Source organism: Sciurus carolinensis, chromosome 2, assembly GCF_902686445.1.
Source record: "Sciurus carolinensis chromosome 2, mSciCar1.2, whole genome shotgun sequence".
NCBI classification, from domain to species: Eukaryota; Metazoa; Chordata; class Mammalia; order Rodentia; family Sciuridae; genus Sciurus; species Sciurus carolinensis.
Genome location: NC_062214.1, coordinates 138463304 through 138488813, shown reverse-complemented (window position 1 = coordinate 138488813; position 25510 = coordinate 138463304). Strand labels below are relative to the sequence as shown.

General features: G+C 35.6%; 1 protein-coding gene and 1 pseudogene across 6 annotated transcripts in view; one reads left to right on the top strand and one right to left on the bottom strand.

Annotated features, from left to right (window-relative positions):
• Positions 1-25510, top strand: part of Slc25a21 (solute carrier family 25 member 21) — a 474768-nt gene that overhangs the window by 98474 nt on the left and 350784 nt on the right. The window lies entirely within an intron of this gene.
• Positions 21823-23102, bottom strand: LOC124973882 (glyceraldehyde-3-phosphate dehydrogenase-like; annotated as a pseudogene).

Sequence of the window (25510 nt, the reverse complement as noted above, 5' to 3'; positions counted from 1 at the left end):
AGTCTGGCATGGAGTGGACAGTACATTGAAAACCCCATCTACTTTGTGTGAAATTCAAGAAAGTTTTGCTTTCTGTCACCACGTATGGATATTGAGAACTCATTTTTGTTTTGCAAAGCAAATCAAAGGCACCAAGATTGCATTTTAGTTTTTAATCAATGCGAACTTCTTTACTGCCTCACTTCAAAACAAGGTTGGGGTTATTTGAATAGCTCTTGTTATGTTGCATATTTTCTGAATTTCTGGAATGATCATGCTGCTTGATAAATACTCAGCACTTACTCATTTATTTTGCATACCATCTGGGTTTGGTGAGACCCACAGCCTCCTGCATTTGCCCCATAGCAAAGTTCCAGCAATGGACCATGGGCTGCCTTTTGCTACTCTGCCCCTTTGGGTCGTATTTTTCTTATTGTTCCCATATTTTCAACTTTGTTCTGGTTTCACAGCACTTGATTTGTATCAGTGCACAAACTGTACACTTTAACACATGTCTACATTGTCCTGGACAAAGTGATTTATTTGCATTTTCCAAGGGTTTGGATTTAACACCCAGGCCGAATTTCCTCTAGCCTGCAGTGTGCTTTTCTAAATCTTGTGTGAATTGAGCTCCATATTGGTTTTGGGTAAATACAACCCCAACAGTGTGTTTTTCCTTAACCTCAGCGTCTCCTCAAACCCTTTGACTCATTGTGACTTTTAAAAGTTTTTGAAATCTTGGAAGAAAGACACTAGTTAAATCATTTCATAGTTACTGTGTGAGAGATTTCTTTGTGTTTAGTGCAGCTCAGTAGTTGCTTGGAGGTTTTTGAACTGTAGTGTCTTAAAACAAACTACAGTAAGGTCAAATGTTCTGAATACCATTGTCCTGTTTGGCTTCTATTTAAGACAGACCCAGAGGAACATAGGGGAGTAGGAATGGGGTTGTGGCAAGGTTACATTAGGCAGAAACTGTTCAACATTTGCAGCTGCAGTTAGCAACCTACTACACTTTTAATTATTTTCTTGTTTCCACTGGGACCTAAAAATCCCCTATCTTGTACATTTTACTGATAGAACTCCTAATTAGAGGGGGAGAAAAAAAATCAGTAATGACAGAGAACAATCACAAACATATAGACATTCAGAAATCAGTTGAACATCTACATTGTGGAAACTTGATCAGAGAATACTTTGCAACAGGTTTTACTTTATAAGCTGTTATCTTGTTGGCACTTTGATATCCACTGTCGAGTGTCAGTAATAGAAAGTCTGGGTTTTGAACAGTTGTATTATTAAAATGACTATAGGGAGTAATATTTAACAAAATTTATAAATTCTTTTTAATTTTAAATACATATGTATGGAGAGGTAGTCCAATTCAGTTAAAAATGTCATTTTGAAACTACTTAACTCTTCCCCTACTCAACTACCCAACTGTCTGTATCTCACAGAGCAATCACATCCTCCTTTAAGAATGGGGAAATGTAAGGCCAATATATGTCATAGTCCGTGATTGTGTGAGAGTAAACAGTTAATCTGATGAGATAGGCAATTAAGAGATGGTATATACTCTAGCCTTCCTGTTCCTTTCCCTCACAGCATTAAATATCAGAGGGAACATCAGAGAGCACCTATGAAGAGGTAGGTAGCATTGCAAGGTGCTCAAGAACAAAAACTGTGGAACCAGAATGCTTGCATTGGAGTTCTGGCTTTGCTGCTTACTAGCTGTGTGACTTGGGCAAATTCTTTGTGATTTCACTGCCTTCTTTGAAAAATGAAGATAATTTACCTTACTAATAGGGTCTTTGTGTGAATTAAGCATGTTAATTTATATAAAACATTTAGAACAGATCCTGGCAGAGAATAATTTCTTAAAGGTGATAACCATTGTTCATAAGAATTAAAACAATATAAAAAATGAGAATAAAGTATCAGAACCATTTTTAGCTTGATTCCAAGTACTAAGAGACAACATAATCCCCTTAATTGTTCAATCATCAGAGGGGGAAAGATCATTTCTCAGATAGTCTGGAGTGAAGAAATCACGATTCTTCAAAAAAAAAAACCCCAGGTGAATTGATTGCAGAATCAGATAGAAGACCAAGGTTTCTTAATTCCTAGTCAGGTGCTGGACCATGATCAGGGTGAGTGATGCTGAACAATGGCATGACTGTTCAGAGCCTGACCTTTCAGGCCCAAAAGGAGACTCCAAAACAAACAAACATGAGTTCTTGTTTTTGCTACCCTGGGGTGGAAACTGTTTGAGACTTTGGGGAATTTGGCTCATTGCTTTCAGTCTCTGAGTGTCTCAGGCTTTCTTTAGACTGAGTTCCTGTCATGACTTTGTGGTTCTCCATGAAATCCACTCTTTTCACTTTCCAAGTTTGGTAATATTAGTGAAGATTTTTTCCCCAGTAGTTTTTCTTCTTAGTTAACTATTTGTGCTTTAATAGATCCCCTTAAACAACAAAAAGTAATAGATTTTCAAGAAAATAATTACAGAAACATTATAGGATCCATCAATTCTATGTTAATAATGCACAGAAATCTCTTCATAACTGCAGTCATTATAAAAACACCTGTATTTCAACATTTCCTTTTCATATTCTCCAGGTAAAAAGAATAGGTGATTTAGCTTTTCTTCTCCAGGTAACTGCATAGTCAGAAATGCTGGGAAATTTTAGAATCACATAACTTCAGATTTGAAAGGTGTCTTTGGAGATCTCACAGAAAAGTGGTTTTTAAACCCATGTGCCATGGATTTCCTGGCACATTAGAAGCAGCATGCTGTGGGGCAAAGTGTGTGTGGATAAGACTGCCTCCTTTTTCATCTCCCTACAGAAAAATTCTTTATATTCTATATATTTTGGTCATCTTTATGATATTTATTTTGAAAAAAAGAAAAGGCTTCCAGTTGGAATAATGTTTGGGAAATATTGATCTAGAGCAATTTTTCTCATTTCATCTAAGAGGAAATGAATAGCAATTAAATACTTCAATCTTTAGGTTTTGGGATTTTTGCCACAAATTTAAAAGCAAGAAAAAAATGGAGATCATATTTTAAAAGTCAAGACAAGTTAGAAGAACATTATTCATTGTGTAGTTTCAAAATTTGCTTTTTCTTTTTTCACAAGCCTAAAATCTCGGTTTTGAGTTCCTTGTGACGGTTCTCTACTTTAGAAAAGCCTAATACTACACATCAAAATTCAAATTTATATTTCTCTAATTACTAGAGATGTTGAACACTTTTTCATATAACCATAGAAACAAAATGATGTACCCCGTTTGTGTACAACGAATCAAAATGCAGTCTATAAAAAATAAAAAAATAATTTTAAAAAATTCAAATTTATAAACTAAAAAGAATGACTCTTCACTTTACACAAAGCCAGGGTTCTATAAATAATGAGATAAAAGTTCCAGTTTGATATTATTTCTAAAATCTGCTTTCAGAATTTCCTTTATGTTATTTAAGTATCCTTGCCCTGAAATTTCTATCAATAGACAAGTGTGCCATTAGTTTAAAATAATAGCCCACTATTAATGTAGAGGAGAATGTGCTTATCTTTGCTTTTAAAAAAAGAAAAGTAAATGTATTTTTGTTTTCATTTGTATTTATTGGGAAACTAAGACTATAAGGCTATAAGAAAAGGAAAGGCCAACACATTAAGAGCTAAAAGATAATATTAAGAACAAAATGGGAAAATTTGCCTTTAATACTTGGCTTATGTTTCTTTCTATACTTTTATTCATTCTTTTATTGCCCGAGTGGGTCTACTATGTGCTAGACTTTGTTTTTGGTTCTGGGGATGTAATGTAAAGCAAAGCACAGTCCCTGATCTCAGGATGTTTATAGTCTTAGAAGGGGAGACAGTCAAGTGACCATGCAAGTACAATAAAGGATAATAAGTGCTATGGTCTGTTGAGTACAGGGAACTTCCAGAACACACAGGAAGGGTTCTGTCTTCTCTCCGCAAAGGATAGAAACAAATCAGGGCAGCTTTGTGGAAGATGTAATATCCTGAAATGAGACTTCAAAGGCAAGTAAACAAAGGCAATTGATAAAGAGTTTAAGAGAATTGCAGATCCATATTAGGGAGAACAAATGGCACATTCAAAGGTCCACAAGTGACAGTGAGGGAGGCACATGGGGGACAACAGGTAGCTCTATTTGGTAGAAGTACAGAGTGGATGTGTGGAGGTGTAGAAAGAGTCTTTTTTTAAAAATTCATTTGTATTGTAAACAAGTGGGATACATCTTGTTTCTCTGTACATGAAGTAGAGGCATAAGAAAGAGTCTTTTATGTCATGTTAAGGAGTTAGGCCTTATTTTGGGGAGGTCTATAAAAATTTAAGCAGAAATGATTTGCATAGATTTGCAGTTTTAAAATGTAACTGGTTGTGATATGAAGGATGAATTAAAGAAGGGAACAACTGTACAGTTAGCTGTGCATTTGTGTAGGGAAAGTGGAGTCCATCTGAACCAAGTGAAAAGTGGAGAGGGAGAGAAGTGCATTCATTTAAGCCTTTATTAAGAAGGTAGAAACACAAGTGTGGCTAAATGTGAGAAGGAACTGGGATGACTTGAGTTACTTTAACAGTTTTGTGAATGAACGAATTGCAAGTGGAGTGTTTGGAAGATGGAGTGATGCTGTCAGATCTAAATGCATCATATTTGGATTTCCTTGGGTTAAACAAATGGAAAATAAGTAGTTAATATATTCAAGAAAGGAGGAAAAAAGTCTAACCTAATGGTATAGGGATGGTGGACTTTGGCATGTTAGGAGAAAATTATGTAGAAGAGAGGACGATTGAGTAGCATGAACCTATTCTTATTTTTTAAAATCCATACATGCTTTAACTTGTATTTCTCTGATGGCTATGTGAATCAAATGTTTACAAATTGATTTTTTTAAGAGTTCACTGAAGAGATTAATATGTTAATGAATCTTGTGAAGTGAAGAATGCTTTTCTAATATAACTAATATCCTCCAATTTATTTTCTTTAGAAAGATTTTGCATATTAAATTTTCTTAAATCAAGTGATCGCTAAACAGTAGTTCTATAAAGAGTCATAAAGTCAAAAAAAAAAAGAGTCATAAAATGTACCTGTATTCCAAACAGCATTGTTGTTTTCTATTTTGAAGAAGAAATTTTAGAAAATGAGTGAGTCTAAGTCATTTCTTTGCAAATTGTTAGACATCTTTTAGAGATGGTAAATTGTTTGTTGTTTTATTTCATTTGTAAGATTCTCCACTTAGAAGAAATTAGAGGACATTTTGGAAACAGTATAATAATATCAAATATAAGAATCTTCCCCCTCAACATAACTTAATGTTTTTCCTGCTTTTGGAAATCAGAGTAGACAGTTCTCTATGTTCTAAATTTGACTTCCAGCTAACCATGTGGCAGTTAAAGCAAAAAATTACACATTCTGCACTCTGTTTGCCTGCCAGCTTTGAAAACATATCAACAAGCAGAGAGTATCAAATTCACATGTCTGTTTTTCTATGGCAAGTAAAGGTTACCCCTTAATGTACTATGGGGGAGAGATCATGGAGGAAAGGAGTTAACCTGGGAAACACTTTCCCAAGCAAAATTGCTTAAATCTCAACTTCTCCACTGGATGTGGGAAAAAATGAGGATTGATTCACTGATATTTCCCTGACTTCCTTACAATCATTTACCTCGATAATCTAGTTTACAAATGGAATGATATTTAAAGTCCTTAGATTTAATTTGGGTTAGGAAAGCTTTCCTTGTTTTTGTGGTATGTGATTGAGAAAATTGGGGTTTTTAATCATTTAAGCAAAAATTTATTCAGTTTGTCACTTGCTAAATTCTGTATGATATGCAAAATGACAAAATTGATACACAGTGTTTTATGTGACTGTTTACTTAGTTATATGTTTGGGCTATGTTGTCATTGATTCTGCCAAAGTCACATTGCTAGATTGGAAACTGGAAGAACTTTTTCCTTTTACATGTTTAATAAAATATCAGAAAAATTTTTAACTATCAATTGTTGTCCCTACTCAACAGAAATAGATCACATCTATGTGTGTTAGATAAATCCAAACTAATTATTGAAGCATTTTCATAATTCACATAAATTGATTTCACAGAGACAGCTTATTATAGACCCACCTTGACCATATACTTGATTTGCAAATATGCAAATAATAAATTTGTTCTGAGCCTCTTCTCTGTTGGAAAGTTTAAGGCACCCCTTTCCATCCTACTTCAAGAATCTGCAAACTATGGAGCAAAAATATGTACAAGTGCATGAGCTAGTTTTTCTCCCACAGAAACAGTATTTCTAATAGCTATATTTTAATCCTTCCTACTCTTTTTCATTCTTTAACTTCTTCTTCCTGCAAACCTGTGAATATGAGGAAAAGGCTATCTCCCTAAACTTCTGTATAGTCTAAATCTTTATTTACATTCATCTAATTTCTGAATGCCCACACAACCTTGAAATCAAAAATGTTAGAATGAATTTATCTTTCTCAGCCCTTTCTTTTATATCTGTTTTCTATTTACATAGTTGTTCAAACCTTAAATTTAAGAACCTTCTTGAGTCTTTCCTGTATCTCACCGATACATTTAATCAATCACTGAGTACTTAGAGTTCTCAGTTTTCTCTGCCGGTAACACTTTCTTTCTGGTCTATCCATTTCCTGAGTTCTCCACATTCACCATCCGAGCTTAATCCACTATCCTCTCTCACATGGGCCACTTTGATGGCATGTTTGTTGGTCTATCTTTTTTCTTGTCCTCTTAATTTTCATTCTACATAGTAAAAAGCAAATTTAATTATGTCATTCCATTGCTATTTAGATGCTTCAATACATCTCAAGATATAATTTAAGCTTTTTACCTATCATAAAGGTCCTTCTCATTGGTTTCATCTGCCCCATACCATGTCCAAAATTAAGAATTACTTATATCTCTTTGACCTCAGCCACTACTTTCTTCTCATCCACCAAGTACCACCTCAAGCATTAGTTTCTCAGGAGGCATTACTGAACCCCAAACCTGATTTACATAGTATTTGGTGAGTTTGCAAACCTGTGATTACTTTCCCTATGGCATAAATTAAGCTTTATCGTAATCAAATTGTCTGTTTCTGTAGGAGACACCAGATAAGATCCTTTCTAACACAGTACCTGTCACATGGAAGAGGCTCATTAAAGTCTCTCCAATGGGCACATCCATACAATAGACGAAAACTCAGTGTTTAGAGTAAATGTAATAGTGACTCACTTAACATGGATGAATCTCAAAATAATTATGCTGAGAGAAGCCAAATGAAAAGGTATATATTATGTGATTATACATACAGGTGTAAAACTCAAGAAAATAAAAAACTAACAGTGACAAAAAAAGCAGATGAGTAATTGCTTAGGGAGAGGGAAGGATAACAAAGAGGGATGAGGACCCTGCTGGGGGTGATGAATATGTTCATTAGTAAGTTGAATTGTGATAATTTCACAAATACATATGAATGTCAGAAAAATTTAAATATCTGCAGTCTATTGCATATCATTTATATCTCAATTAAACATAGCACATATGAGACGGAGAGTGATTGTGTTTATGAATGTTTCTGTTGGGACATATTGTCAATGACTCAAAGAGGTAGAATCCTATCTGCTAATAACCATATTTTTAATAATGCCACCTTACAATGTGCTTTGGCTGGTGGTGGTTCCCACCACTCACCTTACTATCTTTCTCACTTAATTCCTATTTAGCTACTATTCCCTCTCTAAAGTAATGTGATTCAGTTGTTTGGGATATTGGAAGTAACTAAACTTTAGGTCATTTAATTGTGAATTATATTCTAGAAGAAGCAAAGAGAGGCCCAGGGAAGGGCATACCCTTTGTCCATGGTGAGGGTAATGTAGTAAGTGAATGACAATGATGCTAAGAGATCCAGGCTAGGGTTAGAGGCATAGGAGTCCTGTTTCTATGAATTTTGGGGTACAGATATCTTTGAATTAAGGAAAATAGGAAGGAAGATGCTGTTAGTATGTTACTAAGATAAATACCCCAAACAACTAATGCAAATTCACTGTATGTTCTGAAAAATCAGAATTAAATGTTACATGATTTTAAGGCCAAAGAAAAATCTCTTTTCTCTGTCCCTTTTGCTGCCCTCAATAACATTCTTCTCACTTTCTGAATATCCCTTAAATTCCTCTCTCAGGAAATAGAGTTCTATTCCATAACAGGAAATGAAGATTAAAATAGAAAACTCTCAATAGAGCAAATGTATATGAGAAAATTAATTTCACTAAAAGTGTAAGTAATATCACATTTTGCTGTTTTTATGGTTGGAACGGGGGAGTTAGAAATTACAAAGGCACAAAATACCTGAGTTTGGAAAGAAGAGAGGACTCTCACAAATGCTGAGAGAAATGCTGAAGAAAAAAGGACAAGTTTCAGATGTTATAATCTTGCCAACCCTAATATTCCTTTTCATATTGACAAATGGGAGATCAGTATAATGTATATCACCTCAGACACTCTTAGTTCCATACTTGTGACTAAGATGCCTTGATGAAAACAAAGGACAATTAATGGTCATTTACTTAGCTGTCCAAGATCAAAAAAGCAAGGTAGGCAGAAAGCAATTTCAGACTTTAGTCAGGCAGCCATATTTCTTGATGTTTCTCCATATAATATGATGCACACTGACCTGAGGATTTAGGAAACATTAGAGTATTTCAGAGTAATGTCATTATATATACACAAGGAGCTTTAAGTTTAAACAATGACAAAAATATTATTCAAACAAAAGACCAAAAAACAGAAGGAGAACAGTTATTTTTTAAAAAATCTGCAGAATACAGAAACATTTTCCTAAACATTTTCTCCTGGCAATGTACAAATGGGATTGTTGAATTTTTTCAGTTGAGCAGATCCATATGGGGTTAGTTTGGGAGATGATTCCTGGCAACATTTTGGAGGAGGGACATGATTTGACATTGTTGATCTGTGAAGACTTATGGGCTGAGGGAATGTAGAGGTATGAGCCAGAGACTTTCAAATGCTCCTGAAATGTGAAATATGTCAAAAATCAGATACTGATGAAATTCAGCAAGAGATATTACATTTCAGGCAAGAAAGAGTAAGAACATAACCAAGAAAAAGGAAATTGCCAAAATCATCACTGCAGTGGTGAAAAAAATTGTTAAGCAATAGGATAAAGGGTAAAAGTAGATAGCATAAATAGCATGAAAAAAGTGAAGAGAGAGAGAGAGAGAGAGAGAGAGAGAGAGAGAGAGAGATAGAGAAAGAGAAAGAGATGGAACTTTAGCCTTGACTGATAAATTATCAAACCCTTGACTTCTTGCAAGTGGAAGCAACCCTGGTGAGTTTAGGTTTTCCTTGTGTAGGAGATTCTGGTGAAACTCAGAATCAAGTTAACTGCTTTATTGAATGACTGATCATTAGTAGCAAACATAAGATCATGGTAATAGTTCCTGGGAATTCTGTATTACATACTTAAGGGGATCTTATGAAAATTTTGAAGTCTGCTACAATGCAAAAGTTACCAAAACTTAGAGAATGCCAAAAAACGGAGACCGGGAAGAGAATGTTTACCAAGCTAAAAAGCAAAATGACTTGTCTCTTACTAAAAGATGTGAAATTTTAAAAATAACATTGTTTCATCAAGAACTTTGAAACAGTTCCTTACCTTTACTCCTCTCCACAACCACCATCTCTGTTTTATTTGGAATTGTCTTTGGCTTACAACCTGTCATGATGCATGTACCAGGGCACATTGTAAAATAATTTGATGTTCATTGATGGAGAGAGAAAACATTTTCTAAATCTTCTTTCCAGGCCACCTGTAAAACCAGTGACAGGGCAAGCTAAATAAACAGGAAAGCCAGCATCCTCTGCTTCAGAAACCAAACACTTACACAAGGACCAATTCTCTAGGTAGGTAGGTCAGTCATGATCTAATCTGAACATCTGCTTTTCTCAACTTTTCCTCTCCCTTGCTGCACAAGTCCTTGACTTTATTCACGTTGAAAAAAAGTTCCCCTTATTAATAATAGAATGGAAGAACATTTATAAATTTGGATAAATTTTGCTTCAAATTTTTGGAAAGTGTAGGTAATGGGTAGGAAAAGGAACAAATCAGATCTATTGATGAAACAGCATGTAAAACAATACCTTATAAAAGATTGGACATTTTGGAATTTTTTTAAACTCAGAAAATGATTAATATTGTTGATAAATTTGGGTATGTATGGTAACGTAGTTGAAGAGCAGGTAAATTTTAAAACTGCCCACAGAAGGCAGAAAGAAGGTGCAAATCCACCTATCATTGTAGAGGAAGAATTGACTTTCTCCTCTGGATTTCACTTCATAGTCTTGAGGTGTAGTTAATTTTTGATTATAGCACAGCCTTGGCAGAAGAATTCAAGTTACTAAAAGTGTTCAAAAAAAAAAAAAATCTCTGGCATTTCCTGTTGGTTGGAAGCTATTTGGTTTTCTGCATTAGTATTTAGTGTTATCATTGGCCAAGCACCTTTGCTGGGTAGAAAAATACTGGTGCAAATTTTACTGGTGAGGTGGGAGTAGAAGCCATAAAAATTCTCAGTTTCCCTTTTAAAAACTTAACTCATTTGTCCAAGAGGAATGAATACAGAAGGACAAGAGATTTTAAACTTCCCGTACATCTGGGTATGGCAATGTATTTTGACTCCAAGCACAATAAAACAACCTTACTTGCTGGTGGTATATGACATAATGACCCAAATATGTTTTTAAAAAATCATTTATTGCTGTACATAAACAGCAAAGTTAGCGCAAGGGATGATAAAATAACATGGGTAATTCTTCCTTTAGCTGGGAACCATTGGCGGCCCATTAGGATTCCAGATGTAACTGTGTGTGCTTTTCCATTTGTTTTCCAATGTCTAGTACTTATGCCCTTGGTACCTTGACGGTGGTTGTCAGGCATGTTGGCTTTTCAGCTTGAGGTCTTCCTTGGAGAAACACACTGATCAGGTTCTGGGCTATAAAGCACATTATTGTCTTGGGCCCCATTTGTTGAGAATATGAGACCCAGGGCAGCCTCCTGCCAAAGGTCAAATACCAGCTTGACCTAAGTTCCTCAAATCAACACTCAGTCTCCCCAGACAAGAGACACTTCAACTCTTCCTGCAGAAAAAGTGGTTTTATATTTTTATCACTCTGTAATAACAGGGATTGTTAGAGCACAAATAAGCTCAAATACATTTCAATAAACTACTATGAACACCCAAGAAAAAGTTTTCAGAGCCAGAGCCTCCTTATAGATTAAAAAATAAAAATAAAAATGAAATTTATTCCAATGTTTTGGGTATGCAAAAGAAGCACACTGCAATGACCTCCAGTCCAAAAGACAGTCGAGGAATTAGTAGTTGAGGACATACATAATTGTAAAACTGTGTTTTACAGATAGAATCATTGTATTTTAGGCAGAGAAAGAAAGCAGCTAAAAATAGAACCATAGCTAATTTAGCCAGTGCCTGACTGCCAAAAATGCATGTCTGAAATCAGGTGGGTGTTTCTTTATGAGTCACTTAGCCAAATGTAAAATTTATAGCCCAGTCTTGTGCAGACTCTAGCAAAGATTCAGAGCATCAGTTTATTACAGGGCTACTATTAAGGATGCTTAAATTCCCCAGCTTTACACTCCTCACCCCAGGGGTCTAGCCTTAGCTAGTTATGATTGGGCCTGGCCCAAATGCTCCTATTAGGCAGGGATTTAAGTATTCAACAATACAGTTAGGCCCTTTCTGTGGAGCTGAATGCTCTTCCTCATGGGGAACTCAACTCACTCCTCCTGTGTCCAACAACAGCAACTTCCCTTTGCTTCTTACCACTTTTCACCTGTGCCCTGGCTTAGCAAAACGAGGGAAATAATGTTTAAAGAAAACAAAATAAATAGCAGATGGTTGAGTGTACTCTGGGATGAATAAATTATGACTCTGGAGGAGGAAAGTGAGCCAGGGGATGCACACGGGTGTATTTGTTGATGACATACAGGATGCTCAGCACACTGACCTCAACATGTACCAGGCCCACCACCATTAATCACTCCACATAATTTAGACCAGAAATTTAATGAGCCCAAGGGATCAGTGGTCCCTTGTAGTGGGAGTAGGAACTGAGAAGGTGAACAAGAAGCAAAATATGAAATGCAGAAGTGACTCCAGATAAGAGGGAGTTGGCTTCTCAGTACCCTAGAAATGCAAGTGATTTTGGGTGGACTTTATCCCTGTTGGATCAGACAGATGGACTACAATCATCTGAAGAGTTTCATCCTCTGGAGTAGGTTCGTTATCTTAAACAGTAAAATAATTATTACTCACCACCTCAGGATATTATAGTGCAATTCAGAGATGTTTTCGAGGTTGCTAAATGGAACACAAGCACCCAGTTTCTTAGAAATCAAATGGTTTACCAAATCTGTCACCAAGATAAATCATAAAATACCTGTAGCACTAGTTCCTTTTATACATTTGATATTTAAGTGCAATTTTTATTAGTGTGTGTGTGTATTTTTTTTTTTTTTTTTTTTGGTACTGGGGTTTGAACTCAGGGAAACTCAACCACTGAGCCACATCCCTAGACTATGTTATATTTTATTTAGAGACAGGTTCTCCCTGTTTTGCTTAGTGTCTCACTTTTGATGAGGCTGGCTTTGAACTTGTGATCCTTCTGCCTCAGGCTCCTGAGCTGCTGGGATTACAGGCATGTGCAACCATGCCCTGCAAAATATTTTTTATAATTTGAAAAATTTGGCAATCCTCACCCATTCAAAGTACCTTCTCAGATCACTTTTCTTATAGCACATCTCTAGACTAAGGAATTAAAATACACTTATTTTCATCAGTATCTCTGAATATTTCCATCAAAAAGTACCAAAATGGAGGGGGTGGAAAACAAAAATAGATAAATGATAAATTGAATTTCATATGAACCCACTGTCCAATTTCATTGGGTGTGCACAATTTGTTGTAGACCCTGGAGTGTTAGATATCACATTGAGAAGAACTGGTGGATAGACTTTGTTCCAGTTATTATACATCCATTCTTTCTCCTTGCTAATTAATTGAATTTTTATTTCTTTCTTTTTTTAAATTTGATTTAATTTTTTGGTATTGGGGATCAAATCTATTACCACAGAGCTATATTCGCAGCCCTTTTTGTTTTTTTTTATTTTTTATTTTGAAACAGGGCCTGGCTAAGTTGTGTAGGGTCTCACTAAGTTGCTAAGGCTGGCCTTGAGCTTGCAATCCTCTTGTCTCACCTTCCTGAGTCACTGAAATTATAGGTGTGTGCCACTGTACCTGACTACTTAGTTGAATTTTCCCCTGAGAATCTTATAGTTCATTTTCCTTTGAAAATATTATATTAGATGAAGACTTTGAGATGGAAATAACTCAAATGTCCATCAGCAGATAAATGGATTTTTCAAAATGTGGTATATGCATGACAGGGTAACTCCACATCATGTAGGACCACAATAGTGGGAACCTAATACAATAAGTTATACTTTATATATGTATATTCTGCCAAAATACATTCTTCTGTCATGTATAACTAAAATAGTTTTTAAATTTGGTGCATGCATACAATGGAATGCTAGTCAACCTTAAAAAGGAAGAAAATCCCGTTGTATATTACAATATGGTTAAAGCTTGAGGACATACTAAGTGAATTAAGCCTGTCACAAAAAGACAAACACTGTATGATTCCACTTATATGAGGTACCTAAGTAGTAAAATTCATAGAAACAAAGTAGAAAGGTGATTGCCAAAGTCTCAGCATGGGGAAAATGGAGAATTGTCATTTAATGGGTATAGAGTTTCAATTAAGGAAGATAAGAGTTCTGTAGATCCATTTATTGCACAACAATGTGAATATACTCAACACCGCTTAGCAGTATACTTAAAAATGGTTGAGTTGGTAAACTTCATGTGATTTCTTTTTTAATAATTTTTTAAAAAGTCAAAAGACTTTGCTTTCTTCTTTACCTGTTTAGTATTGATTAGAATGACCCACTGCTAAATAGTATAATAACCCACATGTATCCTTTGCCAGTTATAATTTTGTAATAATCATAACCAAATTATAATTACTGGAAGAGTTTTGCCAATCTAATCCCCCATTTCTTTCTTTTTTTTTCTTTTTTTTGTTTCTTATTTTAAAATAATGAATAGATTTATTTTAAATTATGGTGTAACCACTTATTTAGAAACTTACAATGCTTTAAGTATCTTGTCACATTAAAATAGTATTTGTGATTTAGACATATTTTCTTTTTTCATTTATTCTTTTATTGTAAATAAATGGGGTACAACTTGTTTCTGTTTGTACATGAGGTAGAGGCATACCATTTGTGTAATCATACATTTACATAGGGTAATGGTGTTTGATTCATTCTGTTATATTTTTCCTTCCCCCCCACCCCTCCCACCCTTCCCACCCCTTTTTTCCCTCTATACAGTCCTTCCTTCCTCCATTCTTGCCTCCCTCCCACCCTAGACATATTTTCTGTAGTACTTTAATTTCTTCAAATACAAAATGCAGATAACTGTATGGTAAAAACAATGGGAAGCAACTCAAATGTCCATCAATAGGTGAATGGATTTTTTTTATAAAGGTAGTATGTACATACATACACCACCTTAAAGAGGAAGAAAGTCCTCTAATGTCCTATAAACATAGATTAATCTTGAGGGTACTATGCTAAGTGAAACAACCCAGTCACAAAAAGGCAAATACTTTATGAGTCTACTTATATGAGATATCTAAATTAGTAGAATTCACAGAAACAGAAAGTTGAATAGTGATTTCCAAAGGCTGAGGGCAGGGGAAATGGAGAGTTGTTTAATGACCTGCACTAATAGTAACAGCAATGTTGAATGGGAATGAGCAAAACCTTATGAATGAACTTGGCAGTTGAGGAAGTGCTTAATAGAAGAGGACTGAAATATTTCATTTTAGGAATTGGGAATTCTTTAAGGAGCACATCTTTGTTTCTGGATATTATGTGAGGTAAAATCTCTTCTAAAATGTGATTGTTTTACCACTATTGTCTGGAGAGCCAGTCTGGACTTACTTCCTGACCAATTGTATGACCCTGGGTGAATCCCTGTATCTTTTAGGGCCTTAATATTCTCATATAGTGAATAAAATGGGTTTGGAAAAGAATCCTAATTCAAGAATCATATGATTTGAGAGTAGTAGTGAACACTTTACTACAAGATTCAGTGGATTAAATTTATAACTGAATTTACTTTAGTAAAGTTTTGATATAGCTACCACTATTTACAGGATATGAAAGATGAAACACTGTTTCACATTCTTTCCACCATCAAGTTAAAAATATCTATGTTAGTCAGGTTTCTGTTACTGTGACAAAATACCAAGAAAATTAACTTATAAGGAGGCAAGGTTTGTTTTGGCTCAGGGTTTCAGAGGTTTCAGTCTATGGTCAATTGGCAGTGGTGCTTTGGGCCTGTGGTGAACTATACATTATGGCAGGGAGTATATAATGGAGCAAAGCTACTCACTGCATGGGGAGCTATAAACAAAAAGAGAAAGAGGCTAGGGTTCCAATCCCCCCCTTAAAGGGAGATTGGACTTGTCCCCCAAAACTTAACTTTTTTCTACTAGGTCCCACCTTCTAAAGGTTTCATCACCTTCCAGTGCCACTGGCTGGGGATCAAGCATTTAACACATGAGCATTTGGAGGACATTCCAGATCCAAAAACTATACCAGTACATGTGATATAAGATAATCTACAAATTAATACAGAATAGATGCCTACAGAGCTTTGTCAAATCTTCTATTGAAGTTTGATAGAAGTTGGTATGATAATGTTATTTTATATTCTGAATTTTAAAAACCTAACATTAAAATAGTATTTAACAAAAAAATTTGAACTAAGGAGTTACTTGGTTACTTGGAGCCAAGAAAGAATTTTTTAAACAGAGGAATAAGAGTAAAAGAAAAATGTTTGGAAAATATGCTTTTAAATGGTTGACTGCATGGTGTAAATTACGTGATTATAATAAACACTGTTCAGCTTTCACGTACACGTATTCTTCAGGATAGTCTGTGTATTCCATCTATCTGATCTCATCTTGTCTTCTTGTCTCTCTATAAAGTGTCATGCCATTCCTTAATAAGTGTGTACAGAAAGGTTTGCTGCCTTGAAAGCTGTGGGTTGTTGGAAAGTGGCTCTTATTTGGGTTTTAAGAAAAATGGGCAAGAAGGCAATGGAGAGGCTTAAAGAAGGCCAATCTTTGGAAGTTTCCATTTCCTGCTCAGTTTTAGAACTAAGGTAAATCATTGAGGAAACCAAGGAGTAGAAATATGCCCTTTGGGGTGGATTGTGCTCCTTCGCTGAATAAATTCTTCAAAACCAAGTTGGAAGGGATTCCCAATCTCTAGGTATCCATGTTAAACTGAGGGTCAGTTTTTACCTAGTGCCAATTAAATTGCTACAGTTTAGAGAACCTTGACCAACGTCAGAAAATCTATGATCTCAACCTATGTTCAACCTGATCAATTTATGGTTTCATTGGTTACAGGACTTACCAATGAGTGTACTAATGAGTGACTGAGGAGACCCTCAGTCATAGCAGTCACAAGGATTTCTGTTTTGTCCTTCTCCAAGTATGCCCTTTCTGAAGCTGAGCACAAGGTCAGAAACAATCCGCTGAACCAAAAAGAAAAAAAAAAAAAAAAGATTGATTCTTAGATTCTACTAGTTCAATTTTATTTTTTTAATCCCTGGAATTCTGTCAAGAAGAGGGAAGGAAAATAGTTGGGTACATAATATTTTAGGAGAATAAATTCAGAAAAAATAGAAAGTTCACATATATGGGACAAGACATTTTCATTGTAGATTCAGAAAACTTTTGTTCCCAAGATGGAATTCATGAAGATATGGCAACTAAGATTATTCAAAGGGTGAATACTCAGGAGGAGGAATTATCAGGAGTAACGGAGAGCTAGAGAGAAATGAGGGACTCAAAAGAAGCATTGCAGTAAGGTAAACCGTTTTCAGAGAGGCAAATTTTGCTTTCAGTGTAAGGAATCTATCTATAATTACTGCTCTGACAATACTGGTGGAAACATTACTACAGAGAACATAGTAGAGTTTGATCTTATCCTTTGACTTTGCAATTAAAGAGGCACTGTTTAAGTGTCTTCAACTATGCCTAGCCTTCTTTATATGTGTGAGTTAATGACATTTGCCTATTTACAATGAACTTAAGCAATAACAACTGTGGGCTTTGTGTTTCTTGAAAGGAAAACACTCACTCTGCTAAGTGGTAGAACCATTCTATTGCCCACATTGAATTAGAGACATCTCAGAATATAGACTGGCTTCAAATACCCTATCATTTTTGAAGATCTTACTTATTAGATTTTATGTTAGCTCTTTGAAAATAAAAACTAAATGTTCCAGTATGTATTGCTTTTTACTGAGTTCCTCTCTAATCCTTAAGTAAACTACACTGTTGATCTAGTTCTGTAGGACAATTTCTGAATGGAAAGCCCAAATATGACATATTCTCTTATTTAAAAAATATTGACTCCAAAGAAAGATCATAATGCATCAACATTTTGGAGAAATAACACATATAACTCTATTGTTTCTGTTATTCTGATGTGCTGGTAAGCACTACTCAGAATAATTGGCAAGGACTAGTGAGAAACACTATTTGGACTTAGGAAAGCTGCAAAACTGTATCCCACTGGAAAGGTAAATGTCATGTTTTGTGTCCAGCAATAATAATTATAAGAAGAGCATCTAAGACTGTTCCCTGTGCTTTAAACCACCCAAGTAATTTTCCTCAAAATGTTAATTTTCTGCTGTAATATCTCTTTCTCCCCCTCCCTCTTCCTTTCCCTCTCATTACAAACTAAGCTGAATGTAACCAAGTGAGTTAAAATAGTCTACAGATGTTACTATTGAAGAAATAGTCCTATAATTAAAATTTGTATTAGTGTTAGAACATCTTTTACTGTTGTTATTATTGATACATTTAAGCATCCATTAAGTAATGGAATGGAGGTTGACTTAAAAATTAATAACCAGAAAAACTGACCAAGACTTTCATTAAATTCCTTAGGAATTTAATGTCTTCAATCAGATAACATTTTAGATTGTTTTTATAATTTAAAAATAATTACTAGGGTATAATTTTTTCAAAAACCTATCACTCACCAACCCATTGTTGATTTTATCTTTTTTTTTTTTTAATTACAGACAAGCTAAAGCAGAAATATAGTGCTTCAGTAAGGAGAAATGGCACAAATGATAGTGATAGAGGAATGGAAAGCAAGCATTCACAAATAAAAAAAGGAATTTGAAGTAACTTAGTCATTTACTCTAAATAGTATTGAACACAGAAATCTCTTTCTCAAGAATATTCTTTTGCTTTGTTTCTATCATTGTAATTGTTTTCCTTCTTAATCATTACTGGTACACCAAGGTTTAGTTAAAAAAAAATTTGCACTACAAAAATAGGTTTCTTTAGGGGCTCAAGAAGTAATACTTGTTGGTTGCCCTTCATAAAAGTGTCTCTATACAAAAAAGTCTTAAGGGTTATTTGAATTGGGATATATCACTTCAGTAAAATTTGAAAAACTTTGTGTTTTAAAGTTAAAATAGTTTCTTAGAATAGATACTAAGGGTTATTACCGTAATGAAATTAGGTATTGTGTAATTATGTCTTGGAACATTTAATCAATTGGTATTTGTAAAGGTTTATAGGTAAAGTTTTTAGAAGATTACGTTTCTGGAATTTTTTATACAGTGGAATTTCTGATGCTACAGTAAATTAAAATGTTGGATGATTTTCATGTGATATCTTATTTCACTAATATAGAACAACCTTGAACCACACTAGAGCAATAATTACTTAACCTAAATCAGAGACCAAGCCAGGCCAAACAGCTGTTTTCATTTTGTTAGGAGATCCATTTGATTTACTCTTTTAGTCAGCTTTCATTACTGTAGAAGACAAAACTTCACTTGAGTTTTTAACCCTGAATTCTCTGCCTTGTTTGCTGCCTGCTATAAAATTGCATGGTTGAGCTGCCACAGCCGCTGAGCACGCTCTGTAGCTACCGTAGTATTGTGGGAGGCTCTATTTCGGCTCAGAAAAGAGGAGCTTCCCACTAAGAGATAACATGTGCATCCTTCCCACTGCCTTAATAAAAAGAAAAGAAAAAAAAAGTTAAAAAGAAAAACAGCAAAATTCACCATTAGTATTCTGATTAGAATAACATTTTTATGTTGATATATGATTTGAGTTCCTATAGAAACAGAAATAATCATCTAACTGTTGTCATGAGCTGTATCATTTCTCAGCCATCTTGGAAACTGGGGAAATGAATGTCAGAGACAGAAAGATAGAAAACAAAGTTTAAATATGAGTTGCTAGAAGCTAGATACAGATGTATAGATATGAAGACATTACTTTTAAAATGTATCTTACATGCTACGGTGTGTCCCTCATTTAAATTGTGAATCCAGTCACCCTAGAACAGATAGAAATGATGGTGCACCAATATTTTGTGTTTCATTACATGGCCTTGTAATTCCATAATTGTTCCTGTTACCCTTGATGAAAATAAGGTGAATATAATGTGACTTTGTGGGAAAGGCAGCTTAAACCATTTCCTAAGTTTGCTGTCACTTGGGGAAAAAAATCTCTGGAATCATTGGCAGTGATTAAATTTGTTTTTCTCTTTCCTCAAAGCAATCTTTAAGTACTCCTAAATAAAATCTGGCAAGGCAGTAGGTTTTCTGTGGCCACATAGATTAGCATAAGTGGAATAAACCACACAAGGACAACTATAGTCACAAGCTGCATAGGACTGCATCTCTAATAGTGGTTCATAAGATTACATGGCCTAGTGATGTATCTGTGTTCGTTTCTGCAAGTAGATTCCATGAAGTTCAAACAATAATGAAATCATATAATAATGCATTTCTCAGAATTTATACTAGTCATTAAACAATGCACAACTGTGTTAGAAGGTCATAACAAATCTGACATATTTTTGCCATATTGTTGACCAGCATTTCTTAACTGCATCTCTTCCAGATTTTTACTAGAAGAAGAGTTTCATGGTTGTATAAATTTTGTAAACAATTTCTGAGTGTCATATACATGATATCATAATGTAACTCTGAAAAATTTCAGGAGAAGTATGTTTAACCTAGTTTAATTCAGTGTTTCCCAAACTTATTTGAGTCTGAGACACTTTTTATCCCTATACATGACCCCACAACCTCTCACAAAGAAGTTTTATTTTGGACACTAGTTTGGGTTGGGGCATATACTGTATGGATAATCTAATCTCATTATTTCTTTAAATGCAAAAATAGATGGAATTTAAAATTGATGGGGATAAGGAGTTCCTTTTGGCACCTATTTTTAAAGAACAAAGTAATTTGGAGGTCTTGCTCTTGCTCACTAAGAGGAACATTTGGGAGGTTTCCAGCTTAGCTAATGCTCTTCATAAATGCCTTTATTGAAGAATTATAATTTTACAAAACCCAGGAAACTACAGTGATGCCTCTACCTTTTTCTAGCCAACTCATAATATTGTTGGAGAAAGTCTTATAGAAAATAATTAACTAATGATATGTAGAAAAGCAAAATTTTCTCCTGTGGTACAACAGAGTCTTCACTAAGGGATATGGCTTGAAGCTAAAGCTGCATCTTATATGTAGCACTTGTGAAAAGGAAAAGCTAGCTTCTTTATTTAGGAAGTCTGGTCTTTAGGAAGAATGCTAGTATTCTCTAGGTGCTTTCCTGTTTCCTAAAACATAGTGGATTTAGTGCATTATGTCTAGGTTACCCCCTGACCAAAGTATCAATAGCTACATGCTTAATGCAGGTTTTATGTTTTTTCCTTTTCCCCTTTGCTAGATGTTTTGGTATTTACGTTTTATCCACATTTTATTAAGATTGTGTACTAGTCTCTTTATTTTACTCTATTTTCCCACTTTCTTTCTTATTTTTAAAAAGAAGTATGAACAGGAGATGCTAAACTTGCATCTGCAGCGAACAGATCCATGGAGCCTATGACTGAAAAATCTGTCTGGTTCACCCTTTTCACAATCAATTTAATAAAATATGATTGATGTTTGATAGCAAGTTTGTCCAACAAGAGTGAGGAGGAAGTCTGAAGAGAGGGACTCTTTAATTTTAAGGAATGTGAACTGTAGTCTTTCCTGGAACAACTGTGTAGTTTATGTGTTTCTTCATATCTTTATTTTGAACTAATATAAGTTGTTTTACTTGATGTTATCATAATGAACATTGCAGCCTTGCATGTGGCTAAATCTGAATAAAAATGAGTTTGAAACTAGGATAATCATATTTACTAACACTGAGCATTAAGTGATGCCTCTGTTGGCAAACATAAGACCATTACTACCATTGTCACATTCGATGTCCGTGGGCCAAAATAGTAATGATGATGCCTTTATGTAGTGTAGTAAGCTATTGCCTCAAAAGTACCTCATATTACCTCATGATCTTTTCAAGAAAACCCCAGGAATTAGATAAGGTAGAATTGTTAATTCTGTTTTGAAAATGAACAAAGAAAGATTTAGAAGGTTCAGTGACTTTCCCAAAATCACACAGTTCATGACTGAAAAACTGGATTTTTCTGATTTCCAGATTCTTTCCTACTCCTCTGTTCTATCCAATATAGTGTAGCCTGTGTTGGATTGTAAATTTTCATTAAGTATTTTGTTTGCTACCAGTTTTTTAAAAATTCTCCTTTCAAGCATTTAAAAAGTAAAAGTCTCTGTATGTGACAGAGTTAATTTTTAATATAATTACATATCTAATATTTTTTGGGTGCAGTGATGGTATGTGACAGTAGGGCTCCCTAAGTCCCTCCTCTTCTTCAGGGGGTCTGGGATGGAAATTAGGAGGAGAGGAGATTCTCAGTGTGTTGAGGGACTGAGTTAGTGGTGGGGATTCCCTAGCAGTTGAGGGACTCTCTCTTCCTCTGTGTTCTTGCTGGGGCAGGTGGTCCAAGTGCTCTAACTTCTTGGAGGCCATGTGGACCATAAGGTTCACCACCCTGTTGCTGTAGCCACATTCATTGTTATACCAAGAAATCAGCTTGACAAAGTGATTGTTGAGGGCAATGCTGGCCCCAGCATCAAAGGTGGAAGAATAGGTATCATTGTTAAAGTTGCAGGAGACAACCTGGTCCTCTGTGTAGCCCAGGATGCCCTTGAGGGGGTCCACTGATGCCTGCTTCACCACCTTCTTGATGTCATCATATTTGGCAGCTTTCTTCAGGTGACAGTTCAGATCCACAACTGACATGTTGGGTGTGGGCACAAGGAAAGCCATGCCAGTGAGCTTTCCATTCAGTTCAGGGATGACCTTGCCTACAGCCTTGGCAGCTGCAGTGGATGCAGGGATGATATTCTGGGCAGCCCCAGGGCCATCATAACACAATTTCCCAGAGGAGCCATCCACAATCTTCTGAATAGCAGTGATGGCATGGACTATGGTCATGAGTCCTTCTACAATGCCAAAGTTGTCATGGATGACCTTGGCCAGGGGGCTAAGAAGTTGGTGGCACAGGAGGCATTGATAATAATCTTCAGGGAGTTGTCATACTTCTCATGGTTCACACCCATCACAAACATGGGAGCATCAACAGAAGGGGCAGAGATAATGACCCTTTTGGCACCACCCTTTAAATGAGTCCCAGCTTTCTCCATGGTAGTGAAGACACCAGTGGACCCCACAACATACTCAGCACCCAGCATCACCCCATTTGATGATTGTGGGATCTCACTCCTGGAAGATGGAGATGTACTTTTCATTGTTGACAAGCTTCCCATTCTCAGCCTTGACTGTGCTATTGAATTTACCATGGGTGGAATCATACTAGATTCCATACTAAACCATATAGTTCAAGTCAATGAAGGGGTCATTGATGGCAATATCCACTTTGCCAGAGTTGAAAGCAGCCCAGTGACCAGGTGCCCAATAGGGCCAAATCAGTTCATTTCGACCTTCACCATCGTGTCTCAGGGACGTGGCTGGCACAGCACAAGTTGAGAATGGGGAGGAGCAGAGAGCCTCCAATATAACTTTTTTCAATTATTTACAACTAATTAGTTGCTTGAAAAATTTAAATTTACAAATGCCAAGTGAATATTGTGCTTTCTCATGAAACAAAATTCTGCCCCATATCTTTTTTTTTTTTTTTCTTCCTTTTGGCTACTGGCTATTAAACTTAGGGGCATTTGACCACTGAGCCTCATCCCCAGAACTATTTTGTATTTTCATTTAAAGACAGGGTCTCAGTGAGTTGCTTAGTGCCTCACTTTTGCTGAGACTGGCTTTGAACTCTCGATCCTCCTACCTCAAACTCCCGAGCCACTGGAATTACAGATGTGCGTCGCTGTGCCTGGATCCCATATTTTAAGATACATGCACAGAAAGAAATTAATTACAGTCACAGAGTGACAAAGGATTAAAAGTATTTAAATTTTTAATCTGCCACTTTGGTGTTTAATTAAACACCTTTCCTTTTTCTTGCTTAGACCAAGTACAAATGAGCCAGAAAAGGAAAGATGTCCACAAATATGTATACTATAAAAATTCAAGTTGTTGGTCTTTGTTAAAAAGCAACAATATTTTCTTCCTCTAATAGTTCTTAAAATCCCATAAGGATTTATCTTCATCCCAAAGGGTAAGTTTCTAAAGGCCTGTTGTGCTTTTTATCTAGAGGATCATACAGACTTCTTTTGGAGAAACTATGTGCTAGAAGTTGAATTTATTTGTGCAACCTACTGACTCTGGTTTATAAAGAAGATGTCAGTGACTCATCATATTAGTGGGATGTGGTCTTTTAGTGGTCCAGGCATGGATTTCACAGAGCCTTCAACACACCACCCTCAGCAGACCCAGACCCAGCTTAGAACCAAGGACACACCCAATGAAATAACTGACAGGGATTACAATGTAATTTTTGTCTTTGAGCATATAGAGATATAGGGCATACTTAGTATCAATAGGAAACAGATGACTCAGTCATAACACAAAGATGTCCCCTAAAGGTCAAATTTTCCATTAACAAAGCTAAGCATTGCAATGAAATGATGGATTTGTTCAGTTAGGCAAAATTTTGCGTACTCACTTTGCCCAAATTAGCACATATTTTTTCCTCAGTGACCTGAATAATTATTTCATTTCACTTCTGTCCTCTGTTTGTGGAGGCCTGGCCTTAGCTAATAACTAACATGGCCTGAATCACAATTTGTCAGTCCAGGTCAATTTAGCAAATCAATTTGTGAAACACCTTGTATATGTTAAATATTGTACATCATTTTGAAATTCAAAGGTGAATAAAACATGGCCCCTTGTCTCCCAGGAGCTCCTTGACTAAGCGGGGAGAAAGCAAATTCATGCAACTACTGTAATCCAGTGTTGGTAAGTGCTGTAGTGGTGGCAAGGCAGAGTGGGGTGGTGGTAAGGAAACTGTCCTGTGATAGCACAAACAAGAGAAATGTACCAAAATTCAAGGAAGTACTGTTTGAAGTAAGTAGAAGCAGGAATAAGGAGTATTGGAAGGGAGTTATGGATTGAAATTGTCCATGCTGAGTAAATAGGGAATGGAAGCTCTTGGATGTAAATGCAAATATATTTTGGAAGAAAGGTTATTGATGGAAGAAAAGGAATCCTTAGTTTTAAATGTCTTTGCCATTGCTAAGGTAAGTTAGTGCTCTAACAGAGGAAATAACTATGAACTCTTGACCAAAGGTGCAAGGAAATCGGATCTTTTAAACACTGATTTTTTTAAAAGGTCCCTCTTGAACTTTAGCAATGGAGCACCAATTTAAAACAAACATACCATTCTTAAAGAAGTAAATGGGTGCCCAGTTGTGCCCTAAGGCTTTTTGTTTCATTTAAAAGTTCAGTCTGAAATTTCCTGGCAGCATAGAGGAGCCCCTACATAATAATGTACACTAGGGAAAAGGTTAACTTTTGGAACACTTAGAATAAAGATTGACAGTGAGATTTCCAGAAAACCAGTTGTAGCAAAGGTTGTTATAGAATGTCACCACAGCTTTCACCAGAGGGGCAGAACTGATCTGGAGTTATGTTCAGCCTGTTGGTAATCACAGTCAACAGTGACAAAGTTTGTGAGTTGGAATGGTAACCTGGAGAAGGCAATGAACCCTCTAGGAAATTACCTTAAATTGATAATCATGCCTTCATCAAGTGTTCCATTAGGTTGTCTTCCTCCTTCAGTTTAGTAATCATTTGCTATTGTTTTTATACTGAGGGAAATGTGAACTGGCAATTCCAAGTGTTTACTTGGTATAGAAGTGATTTATCCCAATCCATTCATTCTCTCACTACTTTACAGACATCAATGTTAGTTTTCAGAATATTTGAGCATAGTCAAGGTAGTTTCCTAAGACCACAAAACTGA